The sequence below is a fragment of the Ambystoma mexicanum genome, chromosome 13 (genome assembly GCF_040938575.1).
Source record: "Ambystoma mexicanum isolate Mex_15411 chromosome 13, UKY_AmexF1_1, whole genome shotgun sequence".
Classification (NCBI taxonomy): Eukaryota; Metazoa; Chordata; class Amphibia; order Caudata; family Ambystomatidae; genus Ambystoma; species Ambystoma mexicanum.
The window spans coordinates 703670154-703690833 of record NC_090938.1 but is presented as its reverse complement, the minus strand read 5'-3'; the positions used below and the strand labels follow the sequence as shown (position 1 = coordinate 703690833).

Here is a 20680-nt window from a genome sequence, read left to right as displayed (position 1 = left end):
TTCAACTGGCAAATCCTTTGGAAACGTCAGGGGGTGGGCAGGGGGAGGGGCTAACTACAGAGACTTTCTGTGGGCAGGGCAGATTTATTTGTATGGTACCCCATTCCTGTTGTCCCAAAGGCATGTGAGAACGAGTGCCAAATGAGCACTCATTGATGCAATTTAATGACATTGCCAGAAACATATGTTTTAAATACAAATTGCACATTTTGATGGTACCTGCCAGCATGTTGATGCTGGGCTGTGATATGGTAGGTGGTTGGCTTTGCCAGTTCATAGCTTGTGGTGCGCATCCAGCTGCATTGTACCATAATCCCAAATTAATCTGAGCGGCGTTGCAGTGCCTTGGTGTCAGTGGGCGTTCAGAAGGGAAGCCGCGGGACACTGACAGCTACTGTGGTCCCTGAATTTGTGCCATGGCATAGTGTCACCTGAAAAAGTATCCCCTGGCCTAACAACACATCTCGACGCACAACTCCACCAGCAAAACAGCACAGGTTATACAATGGGGCGTACTCCACCAGAAGACAAATCTCTGCGCTAAATATCCCCAAACACCATTCTAGCACACCAGAGATGCACCAAACCCAATTCTCCACACCCTTTAAAAATAATCTAAAATGTACACACTGCTGACATCCTTATCTTTTGAGATCTGCACACACCAAAAGTGCAACGAAGCATCCCTGCGTATTAGCTCCCCACCATACTGCCTACAGATGCTGAAGCTCCAAGAAACCGTGGAAAAGGGAGACAGCGTGCTAAGCAAGACTCAATAACAGCATAACCCGGGGTAGTACTCTGAATGGGCCGGGCAACCTAAGTGATTAGCAGCAACAGGGTAGATTAATGTCAATCTGCTATGCTATAATCTCTGGTGGAGTGACTGGCAGGTGATACTATACATCTGCCTGCCAAATTAAGTGATATGGGAAGTGAAGGAGGGCCGCTGCAAAGATGAAGCAATTCTAGGTGACGGCCTAGGCGTCACTAAGCGGAGACACCATTTTGTTCCTAAAATCATGAAATCTCACCCACCGGAAGGCAGTCTTTTTTTTAAATAGTGTGAGTTTAATCACTTCTAACAACTCCACCTTTTGCAGATAAATCACAGTGCAACTCATTTTCATTTGGGACGTAACATAAAAAAACATGAGTGAAAGCCTTGTGTACGGCTTTGACTCATGTTTCCTACATCACGCCCCAGTCTCCTGAATTTGTATGACTGAGAGAAGGGCAAAATGCAACTTGCGTTTCCGCCGCCTCCCTTCCTCTCCCCCATTCAAATGCTCGAGCATTTGCTCCAGTATGGATTTCCATGCCGGCGCAAATACTAGAGATCCCTATGGAGTTCGCCTGCTTTATGCACCAGCATACAGCAGACGGACCCTATAGGGATCCATTGTACATGCAGCCAGCATTTACAATTACAATTAAACGCTGCCCGACATGCAAGTAGATCTGGCAGCATCTATTTCTAATTTTGAGCACTCACTTTGCAGGGGGGAGTGCAAGAGTACAGGGCCCGGCACTCTGCAGTGCAAATGATGAAAATTAAGCAACAGGAACCTGTGCATGTCAAACTGCATACGTACAGGCCTCCGAATTTACAGTGAACTCGAAAATGAGCCCCAGTGAGATTTTAAAATTTGCCCGTAATCACACACTTTGGTTAAGCATTGGACCTGGGATTTTAACCATCTCTGTAATTTTGGCACTTGACTATATATCAGAGCTGGCAACTGAATCCAGATGTGTGGGTGCGCCACATAATTTATTCAATACCTGGAATTATTATTATTCTTTTAATGCGCTTAATTCCAGAGACCAGTTCTAAGCACGAGACCAGGATTCAAAGCTGTGTTGCTATGGTTGTTTTGTTTCCAACACAAACGCAATGCCCCTGAGCTATCCCCCTAGGCCAAGAAAGAAAGCAAAGGTCACAGAAAACCGCCCTCAGGGCAGGCTGGCCTTAACAACGTTGCTCATGTACAAACAGTTAACAGGCACTAATCAGCAGCACTTTCTGTAATGCTATGCTTCTGCTGGAGCCAAAACATGGCTGCACGTTATTCTGACACCTTACCTGGCTGTGTGGCACTCGTGCTTTCCTCTGATTCTAAGTGAATTTGAGATTCTGCTGGAAGGCCGTACCCATGGCGGGGGCAGCTTTTGATGCTGTGGGGGTGGATAACAGGGCACCAGTGGAAGGCTAGGGGGTGCACTGGGCACTGAGAGGTACATGGGGGCAGGGGGCCATCCGCCCCCTCTGCACCTCCCCTGGCTCTGCCACTGCCTGTACCTATGAGCACCTGGTGAAAGACAAATGTCCTGGGCAATGCCGCAGGGCCACACAAGCCGAGGCAGAGTAACTGATGTTACCATCCGGCAGGCCAGGAGAGGGGCAGCTCCCGCCCCCACGCCTCCTCCTCTCCCCCACAAGCCACAGAGACAAGCAGTCTCTGTCACACAAAGCCAAGGAAGGGTGAGGCGCGAACAATCGCCTCACCCTTCCTCCAAACAACAAGGTGCTAAGCACCTAAGGAAAACCAACTGTCTGGCAGGGCCCAGGTTCAAAGACCTGCCCCCTCCTCAGGGGGCCAGACATGTCGGCTATCCGGCCGGGGGCTGGCGCCCAGCCCCCACTACTATACACATCAAAGACCCAGGGCTCCCCTGGGTCTTATAAATAAGAGCAGAATGCTCTAAGAAAACACAATTGGTTTGTGGACTCTAAAAGGGGTCCCAAACTAACAGGAGGTTCGCTGTTCACTTAGCGTCTTCCACACTTTGCTTCTTTAGCAATCTTTAAAAGTTCACTGCTTACGCAGCGTCTTTTCTCCCCTCCTTTGAACATTGCACTGTTCAGAAACTTTAACTGCAGGCGAGCGGCGAAAACCTTGCTGAAACAGAAGACACCCCAGGGAGTACACGTATAGAAGCAAGATCTAAGGCCGGCACGAGCGAGCGTGGAGGAAAAACAAACAAAGTGCCCAGGCGCAGGCGGTCGTGTCATTTTCAGCTTTACAAATCTAAAAATAATGGGTCCTCCATCACCGTCCCAGAAACCGAAATCACCCCACTTGCTAGCAGCCATGGAGGCAGCGGAGCACTACGGCTGGGCATGGGTCAGAGAAAATATGTACGGTTTACCAAAAGAAGGGGTCCCCATACCAACCAGTCAAGAGGACGAGACGACACCATCAAAGAGAAGGAAGTCTACAGAAGGCATGGCACAAGGTAACAAAAAACTGTCTAAATTATATGAGAACATGAGTGAGATGCAGCAATTATTGCTAGAAATTAGGGGCAAACAAACACTTCCCACAGCCGAGTCCAGGCATGCAGACCCCACCATACCACTAGTACCGGATATATCACGGTTACCACCCCACCACCAGCAACAGCTACAGCAGCACCAGTACCAGCAACACCAATAATACAGGTGCCAACAATACCAACAGCAGCCGTCACAGTTTTAACTACACCAACAAAGGCAGCTCCTGACAAAACGGGTGCTTTAAAAACATGGTCAGTCCCCAATACAAATACCCCAGGACAATCAGGAGCGAGCAACAACAACCCACCAGACACGGTAATGATTAGTAGTACCCAATTAGACCTAAAACTTAAATCTTTTCAAACAGAAATATTGAACAGATACAAAAGGTGTTTGGCAAGGAACATTGACATTACAATCAAAGAAGCCATATGGGCGAAAGAGTTAATCAAAATCTTTTGACTTATAGAAGCCCAACGCAAAGGGAAGGATGCTTTTAGGGATCCAAAAAAGATTTATTTATTTATTTATTATTTATTTTTTAATTCTTATAAAGCGCCAACATGCCCGTAGGCCTCAGGGCGCACATAGAAACTTAACAGGACAGACAGACATATAGAGAAGCCTAAATAGAGCAGAGACGGGGAAAGGTCAAGGAGTTATTCCATATTGAACAAATGGGTTTTTACGGCGCATTTGAAGACGGAGTAGTTCTGAATCTGCCGCATCTGGGCTGGAAGTTTGTTCCAGAGCAGGGGTCCCTGTGCATCAAGAGTTGTGCCACCAAATTTAGCTGTCCTAATTTTGGGCTGTTTGAGAATGATGGTCAAGGATGACCGAAGGTTCCTAATGTTTGGCTTAATGCTTATACAGTCTGACAGGTAGGTGGGACTGCTGAGACTAAGGCATTTATGAGTCGTGGTTAATATCTTATGGGTTATGAGGTGTTTAATGGGGAGCCAATGAAGTTTTTTCCTAAAGGTGGAAATGTGTGTGCGACGGGACTGAGTGAAGATATTGCGCACAGCATTATTCTGAGCCACTTGTAGTGATTGGATGTTGAGAGCTGTGGTGCCCGCTAGGAGGCTATTACAGTAATCCAATCTAGAATTAATTAGTGCGGTGGAAATAAGAGCGCAGTTCTCTTGTGATATGAATGGGCGAATATACCCTATTCTCTTATTTATAAGACCACAGCTTGATTTGATGCTGGAGACATGAAATTTCATTGAGAGATCTTCGTCAAGAACAACTCCCAATGTCTTAACCTTCTTCTGAACGAGAATGGTGTTATCAGCAATATGGAAACTAGCATAGTCGGGATCTAGTTTCGCCCTGGTGTTTTTAGATGCCACAATGAGAATTTCAGTTTTTTTATCATTGAGGGCAAGAGAATTGCAGGCCATCCAGTCTTGTATAGCTTTGTATATTTCAGGAGATAGATAGAGGAGAAAGCCATAGCCAGAACAAAATTGGGACAACTGGCTACAGGCTTTCGCCATCTTGGGAACTATTTATGAAGAAAAATTCGCTCAAAATGGGAAGACCTGGCTAGCATATGATATTAGATTCAGGAGAAGCATGCCAGAGAGGCCAGCCATAGAATGGGACGAGGTCCAGAATGACTTATACATGTTAAATACAGAGCCTCCTTCAGAAGAAGAGACCACGCAGGCAGCCCCCAAAAATAGCAAAAACTTACAGGGCCCCAGATCCTCCAACAATGAAAATCACAATAAAGGGGAGCAGCCCTTTCGGAAGAATCAGCCATGGGCGGCTAAGTCTAATACCCACAGGCAGAACAAAAACCATTCTCAAAAAGCCAACACCCCAGGTAAGAACTTTGGAAAAAAACAGTGCCCATGGGGAAAAGAATGCTGGTACAAACACATGTGCACAAACTGCAACGGTGACCACGTCGCAAGCAACTGCACCAGACTGCCAGCCAAAAATACAAAAGAATAGCATCAATTGCACCAGGGACGTCATTTCACCAAAATGCCAGGGGTAGCGGAAGTGACATCACAGTGCCACACCCCCAAGAGTGACATCACAGGAAGTGATGTCATTTGACCACACCCCCACAGGAAGTGATGTCATTTGACCACACCCCACAGGAAGTGATGTCATTAGACCACACCCCCACCATGACATCACAGGAAGTGGCCTAATAAAGCATTATCGCTCAGTGCATTAAGAAAAAAATGGTTACGATATCAGTGTATTGTGACATTTCATACAAGAATGGATCATCAAAAGGAGCCAGGGCTGCGGAACCGCCCGGGTAAAGAAAGCAGCAGGTGGCAGAGCCATGCTGTGTAGATGGCCACTTCAGTTTGCAGAGTGGCTGTGCTGGAGGCAACCTGTCTCCAGCACAGCCACTCTGCAAACTGCGGGACAGAGTCCCTAATTGCAGGACAATCCAGCGAAATCCGGGACAGTTGGCCACCCTAGCAGTACCGACCTCCAAGCTTCCCAGAGGGGAGCTGGGGGCTCGGTGATCCAATCTGCTCTGTCCTCCTTTGCCCAGCAGTCACTCGCACGTTTGCAGGCTCCATTTGCTCGCCTGTGGTCTTTCTTCTGCCCTGGAAGGGACACCACTGGAATCAATGGCCATGACTATCACTGGGGCGGGCGCCATCATTGTGGAAAGCTGGCTTCCTACATGCTGGGCACACTACTGCTTGCCAACCGGGCATCTTACACTTTCATAGAAAAAAAAGTCATTTCCAAACTCAAAAATGCGCTTAAACTTCCATTCACTAGTGTTCTTTGAAATGTGTATTTTTTTTTTTTGTTGGACTATCACTTAGATACAGTGTAATGTTTTGCCCTTTCCTTTGTGTCTCATCATAGGTTAAATTTACAAACATGTTACATGCTTATCAAACTGCTTAATTACAAATACATGCTTCTGTTGTGCTGACAGTAGTTATTAGGAAGTTAAACTGTGGGTTCATGGGTGCCAACTATTGACTTTCACTACAGGGGCAGAAATACCCCGATCTCAGCCCTGAATATAAGCAAACGACTAGCCCAACCCATGCCCTGGCCAAACACATTTTATAGCACTTGTTTTTTTTTTATTATAAGGAATTGCAAAAAGTCATACGATTAACAAGCAATGTTTAATATATAACATCTCAGCAACGGTCTCTCAAATTGCTGAGCTACCCATGTAACATTTTACTGTAGAACATATCTATGGGTCCGTTTATGTACTAAAAATCACTACATTACCAACAGTATTTTGGGTGCACCACTGCCATGGAAAGGATTTAAGGTGGAATTGATGTACAGTGTGGTAAGAAGCAGCATGAAAGAAATTGCACCGTTTAAAGAATTATTGTGAAGATTTCAATTGAGTGGAGTTCAACTGCCAGCTCCGCCCCCTCCACCAAATACCACCCCCACCCCAGCACTTGTGGGATCCCTTTTTCCATGTTTTCCATTTCCACCACTGGGAGCAGGTCCTGAAACCCTTCTGTTCGGTGCCCCCTGTCCCTGCAACCCCCCACGGCCTAGCTACAAGCCTACACTGCGAGAGCATTCCAGCTTTTTACTCCTCCTGCCACCGGGCTTCGTGCCCCCCCACACTCCCCACAGCCTCTCTTTCCTTCTACCCCCATTCCCCCACTCCCCCAGGTCTCAGCCTTTCCTTCTAGCTAGCTTTCATTTTCCTCATGCTTCCGTCCATTTGCCTCTTCAGCCTCCACTCGCCCTCCCTCACCTTCCAGCCTCCATTGGCCTCAGCTTCACTTCCGCTCAATCCCCCCCCCTCACCCTCATCGCCCTCTCCCCAGACATCTTAAATACTGCTTTGCCTGTAATCAGGGGGAGTTCGCGAACTCCTCATCTGCTGTCGTATCACAAGCTTTCAATTAGTCTTCAGAGCTTTTAATAAAGAAAATATTTCAAAGCAAATCCCCAGAAGCCCCCGGACCCGCCCCCCTCGTGCAAAGATGTGCTGGCGGTGGCCTGCAAGCTGCCGCCGGCATATATTTGCAATGTAGTAAAATGAATTCGGGTGCCGACGGCAGGCCTCAGGCCGCAGCACCAAATTCATTTTACTGACGTGCAAATATGTGCCGGCGGCGGCCTGCAAGCTGCCGCCGGCATATATTTGCAATGTAGTAAAATGAATTCGGGTGCCGACGGCAGGCCTCAGGCCGCAGCACCAAATTCATGAATTTGGTGCTGCGGCCTGAGGCCTGCCGTCGGCACCCGAATTCATTTTACTACATTGCAAATATATGCCGGCGGCAGCTTGCAGGCCGCCGCCGGCACATATTTGCACGTCAGTAAAATGAATTTGGTGCTGAGGCCTGCCGTCGGCACCCGAATTCATTTTACTACATTGCAAATATATGCCGGCGGCAGCTTGCAGGCCGCCGCCGGCACATATTTGCACGTCAGTAAAATGAATTTGGTGAGCTGCGGCCTGAGGCCTGCCGTCGGCGGCGACCTCGGCTCACGCTCGACTCGAGTCTCTCGACTCAGTCACTCACCTCGAAGTCAGTCACTGGCCTGGCCTCCTCCTTCAGCGGGGGTGGATCGACGTGGGTGGATGCAGCTGGACACAACACTCAGCCTCAGCTGGCAGCACTGCAGCAGCAAGACGAGAAAGCACCACACGCGTTTCGCGTGCGTCGTGAAATAATCAAAATGGAGGCCAACACAAGCGTCGCAGCACGCTGTGGCCACGTCCCCATCTCCTCTGATTGGTCAATGGCCAGAGGTCGCAAGAGATTGACAGGGGTCGCTGGCCAATCGCCAGCGGTCGCTCTTGCGACCTCTGGCGACCCCCAAATGACGTCCCTGAATTGCACCCCGCCAACCCTATGCTTGGCACCGGGCTGCACCCCCATCAATCCAGACAATTTTAGAGAGGCTCTCATGAATTACCCAGACAGAGAAAACAGCGAAGCAATCCGGCAGGGGTTCTCCAAGGGTTTTGTCATCCCTTTCAAGGGCATCGGGTCTCAGAATGTTCCAAATAACCTGAAGTCAGCCAGGGATAACCCGCAAATGGTGGAAAGCAACATTTAGAAGGAATTACTTCTAGGCAGGATTGCGGGACCTTGGGACCACATGCCTCTCAAAGAGTACATAATATCGCGACTAGGATTGGTCCCCCAAAAAGAACCCATGAAGATGAGGCTAATTCATCACCTATCCTATCACAAAGGCCAATGGCTAAACAACGGCATTCCGCACACGGAATCCGAGGTATCAGACACACACTTTCAAGAAGCGGTAAGACTCATACAGGAATGATGTGGCACGAATGCCCTGATGGTCAAGCTGGACATTGAATTCGCTTTCAGATTACTGCCAGTTCACCCAGACTCCCAGCAATGGCTAGGTTTTACTTTTAAAAACAAATTCTATGTAGACAGATGCCTCCCTATGGGATGCGCAGTATCTTGCGCCCTTTTTGAACAATTCAGCTCCTTTTTTCAATGGGCCTTCCAAAGTCAGAGACCAGGGACCAGGGTAGTACACTACCTCGATGATTTCATGGTAATGGGGCCAGCAAATTCTGAATAATGCAGCAGAGCCCTGGCGACGTTAGAAGAAATGGCCGCACAGTGGGGCATCCCCCTGGCAGCGGGAAAAACGATCAAACCAGCCACCAACATCATTTTTCTAGGCATTGAAATAGACTCCTCAAGGGGCCTATGCAAAATCCCAGAAACAAAAATAGCAGAAATCCTGGAAAAAAATACAAAGCTTGACAACAAAAGACAAAGGCACAGTAAAAGAAATCCAGTTACTAGCTGGAAGCCTCAACTTCGCAGCCCGAATTATCCCTCAGGGGAGGGTATTCTCCAGAAGTCTGGAACTAAAAATCAAATCTTACACCAAACCCCACCTGCACATCCGACTAGGGACAGGTGAAACAAGATCTGGAAATTTGGGGGAATTTCCTTAACGGGACATAACTTTGGTGTACGCCATTGAACACATCAACAAAAAGGGTCCTTTTCACCGATGCAGCCGGGAGCAGGGGGTTTGGAGCCATACTAGACTCAGAATGGGTGGCAGGACACTGGCCCATAACATGGCAATCTGCAGGGTGGACAAAAAATATCACCCTCCTAGAAATATTTCCCATCTGGCTTACTTTACACATCTGGGGCAGGCAGCTAACACGGAACACTTGGTCTGGTGCGACAACATGGCCGTGGTAGGCTCCATAAACAGAAGATCCACTAAATGCCCTTTAGTGCTGAAAGTCCTACGAGCCATTACAGCGGTCACACTACAAGAAAGAATTTTGGTCAAAGCGAAGCACATCGCTGGAGCAGACAATAGTATTGCAGATGCTTTGTCTCGCTTTTAGTGGCCAATCTTCCGGGAGCTAGCGCCATACACCCACGAACAGATGACGCCAATACCAGCAGAATGCTGGGCAATAATGGGAATACAAAAATAACGGCATCAACGCCAGTGCCAAAGAGCAATGGCCGGGGTGCTCAAAAAGAACCAGGCACCTCAAAAACGGATGCCAACAAAATAACGCATCAACGCCAGCGGCAAAGAGCAATGGCCGGGGTGCTCAACAAAAAACAGGCACCTCAAAAAGAGGTGCCAACAAAATACTGCGATCAACGCCAGCGCCAGAGAGCCCAGGCCGCGATGTCCAACATGATACAGGCACCTTTAAAATGGGTGCCAACAACTCGCTGCCCATAGAAAATACAAACCCTGGCTCAGGTTTCTTAATAGAGATGGCAGAGAAAGCACTGGCAAGCACTACTGCAGCTCAGTACAGTAAGTGTTTGCAAACAGTATTTAGAGCCACAGGTTTAAACCATGTCGAGTTAATAACGATTAAAGACATAGAAATACTCTTAAAATGGGCGCACGAGCGGGGCTTTAGGAGAGACTGGGCAAAAAGACACCTAATCGCAATCTCATATTTTTCAAAATTACGGGGTGACTCAGATCCCACCCAGAACACCCTCATTTCCTATGCTATGAAAGGATGGGCCAGAGTGGAAGGGCCCCAGGTAGACACCCGCCACCCCTTTATTTCTACAAACTGGTAAAGATAGCAGACCAGTTGGAAGCAATATGCTGGCACCCATATGAGATCGTATTATTCAAAACAGCATTTTTTCTGGCCTACTTCAGAGCCTTCCGGGTAGGAGAGCCCATCGCCTCCAGCACCAAGGCCACAAACGGGTTAGGCGTCATGGAGGTCAGGGTCAGACAAGCCAGCGTCAACATAGAAATCCAACAGTCAAAAACTGGGGCCAAAAGAACCATCTACATTTGTTGTATTGATGACATAACAAACTACCCAGTATGTATTACCAACCTTTATTACGCTCAAAGGCCCAAGTTGGGGGGCAGTTTTTAATCCACAAGGACGCTTTGGCACTAAGCCGCTACCAATTTAAAGGGGTGCTGATGAAAGCAATCAGCAACGCAGGGTGGGACCCCAAGGGCTTTGGCACCCACTCTTTTAGAAGAGGTGCTGCCACCTCAGCATGGCAGGGAGGCCTGGCACCACTACAGCTAAAAAACATAGGGGGATGGAAGTCAGATTGCTACAAAAGATACATCAAACCACAGCTAATATAGCCATCCCCTTTTCTTCTCTCTTTCTCCCCCCCCTTGTAGAACCAACAGGCGAGGGGAAGACCTCGCTCAAATTAGCATGGATTGTCGGCCACTCATTCGTCTTCAGGAATAGGCCGATGGGCGGAAGAAACCAAAGAAGGTCCGCCTTTTAGAAACACCATTGCCGCATGGTGGCGTTACAGAGGCCTCCGGTGGGCCGACATCCACGAAACATTAGCAGAGTTGGTTGCATACAGAGACCCGCCAGAATTTCTGATAATTTACCTAGAGGGCAACAATCTGGTTAACATAGAAAGGAGAAACTTATTCGAGGAAATCTGCTCCTCCCTAACGGGCATTTGCCACAACTGGAGGGAAACAGAAATTTACTTCTCAGCCATCCTACCCAGAAAGAAATGGCTAGGGGCCCACTGTTACAAATCCGTAGACATTGTCAGAAGAAAACTCAATAGGGGGCTAGAGAAATTCTGTACAGCAAGAGGGCTGGGCTTCATAAAACACCCAGCCATTACCCTGGGTGACCCGGATCTTTTTCACAAAGACGACACTCACTTATCAAACCAGGGCATGGAACATTTCTTTCGAGAAATTACGGCAACCCTGCCCTTCAGTGGCTGTTATTAGGAGATACTTTCGGGGGAACACGGTCAGTCGGTAACCTGCCCGTGTGTGGCGGCACGGGCCAGAGGGGGTAACCTCAGGACCCGGTGCCCAAAAGTATGATATTATTATGATATGTGATTATTGTTATATCTGTACAATAAACTCTTATGGCCTTTTATTGCCAACACTTGACAAAATGTTGTGAGACAAATTATTTCGGGTGAGGGTTCGGGGTCGGCCGACAATGATGCATGCATATCGGTTCATCAGTTGCTGGCAGTGGCTGCTGTATTGACTACTCAACCAGACCATGCATCAGAGGGCCGTACAGGGGAGCTCAGCTGTGTATTCATTGCCCTGGCACCCTTCTGTAAATCCAGTTTCAAAATGACACTGGAGGAGGGTAGGAATGCTTTTGTGCAGCCTTGCAAATGTTTGTACCTGTTTTGTGTAAAGGCAGCTGTGTACATTTTAATTACACTTTTTATTGGTAGCTTCCATGGAGCTGACTTCTCTGCTTCGGCATTTCACTTAAGACTTAAGGCTAGGAAAACCATGCACCCAATTAAAATGAACCACTCAACACCAAATATTGCCCATGGCATCTCTGCTTTACCTTGACATGATTGTGACATTGTTTGCGAGGGGGGCACAAACTTCGTAAAATGTACCTTTATGGTGCTGGGCAGAGCTGTGCAGAGTTCTTAAATATGCAAATTACTCAGAGGGCGCTTATTAGGGAGGATAACATGCACGTGACCCTCGAGTCCACTATGAAAAGTTGGCATCCATGCTACATATCGTCTGTGCTTTACTTAGTACACATATTTAAGTTTTTGCTTTCAAGGACTACAACAGTACTGTATTGTAGTGTTTACTTGAAAAGTACACAAATCCCACAGTGAAGCATCAAAAAGGTAGACAAATGAGTACAAAGTTTGGGTGATAATTGGATGTAAATGTTCTAAGTAGAGCTCTTCGGCAAGTACAAATCTTTATCCTTAGGGCTGCATAGCGATATCAAGCAGCTCCTCAGTGGAGGTGGCTGTCAATGACAGGCCCCCAGGCCGAGTGGCGCGGGGGGGGGGGGGATTACCCCCTGCCAAAGCCTCCCGACTCTACTCTTTGTGTATACCGGATATCTCCTCCACGTGACACTGACATTTGGTTAGGGGCAATCCCACGTTTCCTATCTCCAAAGGAGGAGTGTGGTGTGTCACCCCTCCTGGGAGCATGGTATCTCCCAGGGCTCATGCTAAGGCAACATGTTGGTGACCATGTCACTTAAAATAATAAAAGGAACGAGCCAGTTCCGGCTCGTCAGTTGATGCAATGGAGCCCTGCCGGCTGTGTGTGTCAATACTGCAGCGCGATGCTGGCGCTGAACACATATCGCCCTTGCAAACAGGAGACAGGAGGTAAGTAGGGACACGAACAACAATGGCATAGCCACCCTTGGAAGCCTGATGCCCATGCCCTAGAGAAGGTGGTGATCCACCCAGCAGAAGAACACTGCGCCAGAATGCGCTGCTGAAAATCACTCCCCATGCCCCGCTGCTTGCGCTGCTAACCATAACAAATTACACGGAGGATGTACACACCAGAATTTGTGCGGCACAATCCACCGTGGACCACCCTCCCTTCTTCGATCATGGGCTAGGTAACCACAGACCCACTTGCATACCTGAACCTTGGCGAAGATAGATCCAGCACAGTAGCCTCATTCACATGCAACCCCCACCATGCAGGAATCATCTTCTACAGCCACCCAAAAGTTAATTATACAGTGCATCCTACATAACTGGAGATCAGAAAAGGCTCATATAAACAAACACAATATTGGAAAAATGCTAAGCCAGATCTGGTTTTAACTTTGCATTCTGGGATTTGTAGTGCTTGAAGCCCCAATTATAAATACAGGATTACAGGTTCCAGGGCGTACAGTGAAATCCAGAACTGGACTATTGTCTCCCAAATGGAATAGGCAATGTTGGCATGCGTGTCGTCTTTACAGATACTTGGTTCATCCTCATCTTCCACAATCATTCATGGAATCCATTCTGTCGGAGAGGATTCTATGTTAGAGCATCAGATTTTTTCGACAAAGTTAAAAAGGGAGACGGTTTTTATACTGCAACCCCTCTCACCTTCCCACTACCCCTCCTTACTACATACTTACCCCAAACCCACCATCTACATATCTGCGGGGAACAAACGTGGGAAAATAAATTGTGACCATTTTACTGCGAGACAAAAAGGTGAGTACCACACAGAACCCACCACCAGACAAAACAGTGAAGTAAACAGACACCTTCTTTGGGGTGCTCAATAGCTACTGGGGTGATACTTCAGACTCATCAGGGCCTTCTTTATCCACTTTCCAAAAAAAGGAGTTGTATCCTTCATTGTATTGAAAATATTGACATAAACATGGGTGGCAAAAACTTTAGGCCACATTTCAATAGGTTTCATTACCCCCAAAATGAAGCTTCAATTTACTCCTGTGGGGAACCATTTTAGAATTGGGTCGTCTCCGGCTTTAATTCCCTGCTAGAACTAACACATTTTAAGTGTCCTTTGTTGAAGGAGTCTATGCGGCAGGCTCAGAATACAGTACTGTCAGGGGAGCAGACTTATGAATTTCCTGGGGGTGCCCAAATATAGGAGGTGACATCACTGGCAGTTATATGACCGCATTTGCACATAGTCACCAACTTGTTGCAATGGGGGGAGGGCACACAGAACAGCGGGAACATTGGCTAGCATGTACTGCATATAATAAAGTCAAGTAAGAAGTTTTAAGCCTTCCAGTTGCATTCCAGTAAGCTATCACTCCCCTACTCCACCCCTCTATAATCTTCCAGGTTGTAGTAGCCCTCAAAAGGCAGAGCAACCCAACTAGAGTGGGGGAACAAAATGCTTGCTAAACAGAAGGTACAGTTGCAAGGTGGAGTACCACCACCAATACCAAAAAAAAGTTCCCAATTCAAAGGAAAACAAGAAGTAAAGAAGTTTCCTGATAAAAAAGGACAACAGTGCTTTGTCATGATCTACATCATACCCTACATACCACAGCATGGCCATCACCCCAAAGGTGGTCTAAATGCCCACCTGAAGCTATGGCAGATTTTCAGACCGTACTGCTGTACCAGAAGGACTCTCTGGAAGTTGGTCACTGCACTCTAGTGCAAGAGACACTTCTACCCCCGAGAACCGGCCAGACTTCCTATTGGACAGTATAATTGCAATGTGGTGGATTTGATGAAATATGCTGTGCTCTCTTGACCACTTCCTAAAGTATAATAACAAACTGGTGGCAAACTCTACTTGGTTTAGCTTACTTATCATATGGCTCACTCTATTTGATCCACTGGACGGGGGCATATTGACATACATTTTTATGCCTCAGTCTAGTTCATTCATTCATTCCACTCAACACATCACTGGTTATAAAGTGGTTCTTTTTAACAAAGTGCAATATTGAAGTATGTTGATTTTTGTCCCCGTTTGGGCCCTAATTTATTTCATTTTGTTCAAATTTTTTCAAATCATTTTTGTTTGTGATCACCACTTACTTGAACCTTCCCATCTGCAATTGCAATACGGTATGTGTCAACTTAATGAATACTTATGTTTATTGAATGTATCACTAAGGCATTATGCAGTATTTTAAATTGGTAAATCCTGTATTCTGCTAACCCAAACTGGGTTACTTTATGATTTGTTTAACATGTAAAATGTGGGAATTACAAAGCCTTGAGGGCGACCAGGAGGTCGAAACACGTGTCGGCTGTCCATTTCTTGAATAAATTCATTTCTTCACCAGAAAATACTTTAAACTCTACAAATTCTTAATTTATGATTTATTTGTCTACTCTAGAACTTATTGTGTAAACATGAGCACGTAATCTCAGCCCACCCTCCATTATCTTGTTTACTATTGGACAGCAATATTGTTTTGGGTCCACCTTCTGTGTGAATAAATATATTATGATTTTTAGCCATCTGTTGTGTTTTCGATTAACATTAGATGCTATCAGTATTTTCGCTACAGTTTCAGAAAACAACTTGTATTGTAGTGGCATTTATACTCAAGTACAAGCACATTAAAATGCTCTCACGTTTGTTTAGTATTTATGCATATTTATTAACTTGTAAAGATAATGTATGAGCATTAAGAATAGTATGGTCAAACAATACACAGTTCATTTATTGCTAATATCAGGGAGTAGATACCCAGCATCCTACTCTTTGATTTACTTAGAAAATATTGAAACTACCAAGCAAGATGTGTGTGGTGCCATAGCCCAGTAAGTCTTTAACAAATGAAACTCACAATAGTGCTGCTGTGGATTGGGCAGCACAGTATGTGCCACGCCGCTGAGGCATGGTGTTCAGAGGACAGAAATGTGGGCAGGAGACGAGTGGAATCTCACAATCATTTACAGAGTGCATAAAACCGACTTTGCAGCCCACCACTTCCACGCCCCAAATCAAACATAGCTACACTCATATTACACCGCCTCTCCCACCAGCTTTCACATTAGCCATCAAGGCATCTTTTACCCACACTTCAAGAAACAGGGGGTAGGAGTCCTAGTCACGCACAATAAAGCACGCCCAGCTTCCTTTCCACATTCAATCCCCCCGCATCATCGCCTTCCTTCAATTCACAACCTTCTCCCCACAGCATTATGCGATTGCGAATAACCGGCCCAGTCTCAGTCCAGCTCTGATCGTTTCCCCCCCTTCAACACTCCTGGGAGCGTGGGATACACCAACAGTTGTGTCTCCCTGCACTGTGTGGCACACAGAGGCACACTTGCGAGTTGCTTTCCACCAGGCAGCTTTGGGCCCACACTCCTTATGGGGCATGGATGAGTGGTAGTTCCAAAGGAAATGGCATCAGCAACAGAGCAGGCCGAGGCCCAGAATTGTAGTGGCACAATCAAGGTGCAGTCATTTGTATTTTTAGCACAGGGAAAGTGGCATCCTCACCAGGTGGCCTAGTAGAAGTAGTCAAAAGGCATACATGCAATCCAGAATGGAATAGAGTTTCGAGAGAGATGAGAGGTGCACAGATGTACAAGTACAGCCAACCCAAAACTATTTTAAAAATGGAGGCACAGATGCAAAGTGAGACGTGTGCACAGATGTCAAAGTACACCCAACCAAAAATGATTTGGAGGCACAGATGCAAAGCAAGAGGGGTGAACAGATGTACAAATACACCCAACCCAAAATTATTTTTAAAAATGGAGGCAAAACAAGAGGGGGCACAGATGTACAAGTACACCCAACCCAAAACAAGAGGAGGCACAGATGTAGAAGTGGGGGAAGGGAAAAGGGGTGAGTGGGGTGTGTTGGGCAAATAAAAGAATGGTGGTCAGGGGAGTAGAAGAGAACAAAATGTAGCAGGTGAAGGAAAATGAGGGCGGAAATGGAAAAGGAAACAAAAGAAACGTACCTGATTCTCGAAGTGCTGCTCTCTGCCTTGGCTGGCGTTGTGTCCCGTGTGCCTGCTGCTCCTGCATTAAGCACGGGCGAACTGGAAGCAAAACATCAGAAGCTTCCGGTGGCCCCTAAGCCCTCCCCTCCAGGACCATACACCAATATGAGGCCTAGAGGGGAGGGCTTAGTTGGACATTTGTGTGGCTTTTACCCGGGCGAGAAACACAGTATGGAGCCCAAAACAAAGGGACATCCATACTGCATATCTTCTCCCCGGCCCAGGGGGGGTGAGGGCCTCAGCCCAGAGTTAATTCTGCTGGTGGGTGCCCAAGCCCCGGAGCACCTGCGTACTATTCGCCGCTGGCAGCAGTCATTTAACCTGTGTGCCTGATGTACTCGCAGAGGTCTGCAATCTTTGGCTTTCCAGAGGCTTTGTACTACAACGACCATAAACCCTAGCCTGCATAGTCAATGATGAGGGATCATGGGAGTCATAGTTCAAAATATTTGGACATGCACTCCTAATAGAGACTGTACAAAAACGTTTATAAGTAGCAGACATTAGACTGACTTACTGGTCTAGCGTTGACCCCGATTCCAGTGTTCCACCAACTTGGGCAAGGTTACTGGACATATCTGTGACATTATAACTGGTGGCAGTGGCGTGGAAATAAAAACATATTCACAAATCAGTAAAGCAACACTTTGCAAAAACAATGAAGAACGCAGCGGCAAACAAACGGGGAAAAAACAAAAAATGAAGAAAGGTAAGTAAAGGGAAAAGGGGAGGTTAGGAGGGGGCGTTGTGGAATTCCCTACATTTAAAAAAAGGGGCGAAAACAGCAATCTACCCACATATAAAGGCTGTGAAAATAGGCCCGTTTTGTGCAATTCGTCACGCTGACATATAAGGAAGCACGTGATATCAACAGTGTGCATCCCCAGGACAAATGATCGAGGCTATCGGTTCTTTTCTCAGTAGACTGATGAATGTGGGTATCAGGTGGCATAATATGAGCTAGTTGATGAAGGGCGCCCCAAGTGGCCAGCATGAAACTATGGACATTTGGTGAGGGGTGGGCAGCAGGGGACCACCATGTGAGTATTGCGTGATTGGTTCCCAGGGTGGACAGCAGGTGGACATCCTGCAATGAGGTTGGTGAAGTGGTGGTGCTCAAGGATGCTGACCCGGGTAAGTGCGGTGCCTGGCGGTGGAAGTAACTCATCAAACTAGCCCACAATGGCCAGAAAGCGGCCAACTTTGACCAACAAAAACTGGCTCACACCAGCATTTTGCGTTTTTGGTTCAGCCATGGGCCTATTGCCCTATAGGCCAGTCCGAGTCTGAAGATGAGAGGATCTCGGGCTGAGTAGAAATGGGGTATCTTGCGAAGATAGGGTCAGGCGGATAGCTCGGGGGCAAGCATTTGTCTTGGAAGCAAAATAACGCAGCAACACAGGTTGGACTCCTGGCTGAGCTTCGAGTCTGATCTCTGATATTAAGTGTCTTGTAAAAGATTAATTAATTAATACAGGTCAGACTTCCTCATAGGACCTATGTGAGGCTCCCCCCATGAGGAAGCAAGTGGTGGAGTTCCTTGGATTAGTAATAAGCCATGTGGTCATCCGTCCAGCAAGGAACAAGGTGAGATGCCCTGGGTGGGCAGCAGACACAAATGAAACGGACGGCGCTCCCTGAAGAATCAGTCCCGCCATTCACCCAGACCTAAAACCTGCTTCTGCCCCTCATCACTGATTATAGATCATGCTTCTCCCCTCATCACTGATTATAGATCATGCTTCTCCCCTCATCACTGACTATAGATAATGCTTCTCCCTTCATCGCTGATTACAGATCATGCTTCTCCCCTCATCACTGATTATAGATCATGCTTCTCCCTTCATCACTGATTATAGATCATGCTTCTCCCTTCATCGCTGATTATAGATCATGCTTCTCCCTTCATCACTGATTATAGATCATGCTGCTACTTCCTCTGCCAAGGGAGGGAGTTTAGCAACAGCCTTTGGGGAAGTTTGAACTGTACTCAAAAAGCTAGCAGCTTCAATCATGCCAAGTGGATGCTTGGCAAGTGCAGTGGTGACCGCTTACATAGGGCCCCCCCTCATCCAGGGCCCCCAGGAGTGTGCAACAGACTGCATGCAGAGAGAAGGGATAACATCAATGTTGCAGATTCATTATTTAAGTGTAAATAAATAATTACTCTGCCGCTCTGCAATTGAGTCTTCAACGTGGCTGGCCCTGCCACGGTGCCATCCTGTGACAGAGGGGCGCGCCCTGTTTTATGGAGCGTTTGCCAACAAGTGCGTGAGGCTCATAGCTCCACACACTGTACGTAACCATCCTCAGTTGGCAGGGCGCGGGTGGCCCTGCCCTTATTATAATCTGTGCGCAAACAGTGCACCACCAGGATGATTAATCTGGCTGGGCATGCAACAGGTTACAGGTTTAATGGAAGGAATGTTGTCATTGGTTGTTTGACAATCATGATTGTGGGCGGAGTCGCATCATGGGCTCTCTCTCCCTTCTTCACTTGCTGCGACTCTGAGCTGCCTAGAGAACCTCAACAGCAGAGCCCTACACTTCACAACAGACGACGGTGCCGGGTGCAACCTACCTAACCCTTGCCACCAACTCTACTGGTAAGTTAACTTCTAAGTTCTAACTAACTGTCGGCCGAGACCGAGAGGCTTTAAGAGTCTTAGGGCCTGAGTCTCGGCCTAATGTAATCTTGCACTTTGGTTGGCTCATGTCTTGTGCTTACTGCTTATTGAAGATTGATTACTTAAAATAGTTGATGTGTTGCCGACGAGGACTTCATTTTGTGCCTGCGGCTCGCCCTGATTGTGTCTCCCTGCTGTCGTGCTGGCCTGGGTTTGTGCCAGCCCCCCCTCAAAAAAAACATGGCTATGTTTTTTAAAAAATAAAAGCGTATAAGATGGGAGGAGGGAGCTCAAGTCAAATAAAGGGAATACACAATCAAAGTTGAGAAGGGAGGGCAGGGGAACATACCTGGGAAGAACTGTACTCAAACTGTTGTTTAGCCTGCGAACAATCGCGAAGTGTAGAAAGTTCATGTTTCTAGATATTGCGGTTTTAAATGGGATTATTCACGGAATGGTGCCGTATCATACTTGGGCAGGAGCGGACTGGGGTGCACTGCCACAGGCTCTTTTGAGACTGTTCGGTGGGCTGTGGTGAGTATTTGGGTTGGCTATTACCGTTGTGGGACCTGGATGTAGGCCGGGTTTCCATGCCCAACATCACATCTCGGATGCAATTCGGTGAGATCTCGCGCGCCACTGAATGCTTGCAGACTCAGCTTGCTCTTTGCAAATGCAAGACAGGGCGGGCTCCAGAGGAATCCCTGTGCTGGCCCGCAGCATTTCAGTATTGATTTGGAACCAGTGCTCAAGTCGAGCGCACACGCGGGACCCCGGTGGATATCTACCAGATATATGCAAAGAAAAGTAGCTTTGCATTCTGGCACTTGCAGTCACAGGATGTGGAACATACAGCTACAATTACACTATTTTGGCTGCATACGTTTTTTATAGGCTTTACATATCGTCAGGTTGCTTTAGGTGGTCTCGGTACTTTGCAAGTAAACTCTGTAACACCGTAGTATTGTAGTTCTTGAAAGCCAAATCACATATTTGCACTAACAAGAGCTCTGGCAGTATACAGGTGTCTAAATTGCGGAGTAGGTTACAATCTCCGCTTCACTGCTT

The 20680-nt window shown here is 47.2% G+C and overlaps 1 protein-coding gene across 1 annotated transcript in view; it reads left to right on the top strand.

The window, feature by feature from the left end:
• LOC138521749 (butyrophilin subfamily 1 member A1-like) overlaps window positions 1-20680 on the top strand; it is a 403727-nt gene that overhangs the window by 5423 nt on the left and 377624 nt on the right. The window lies entirely within an intron of this gene.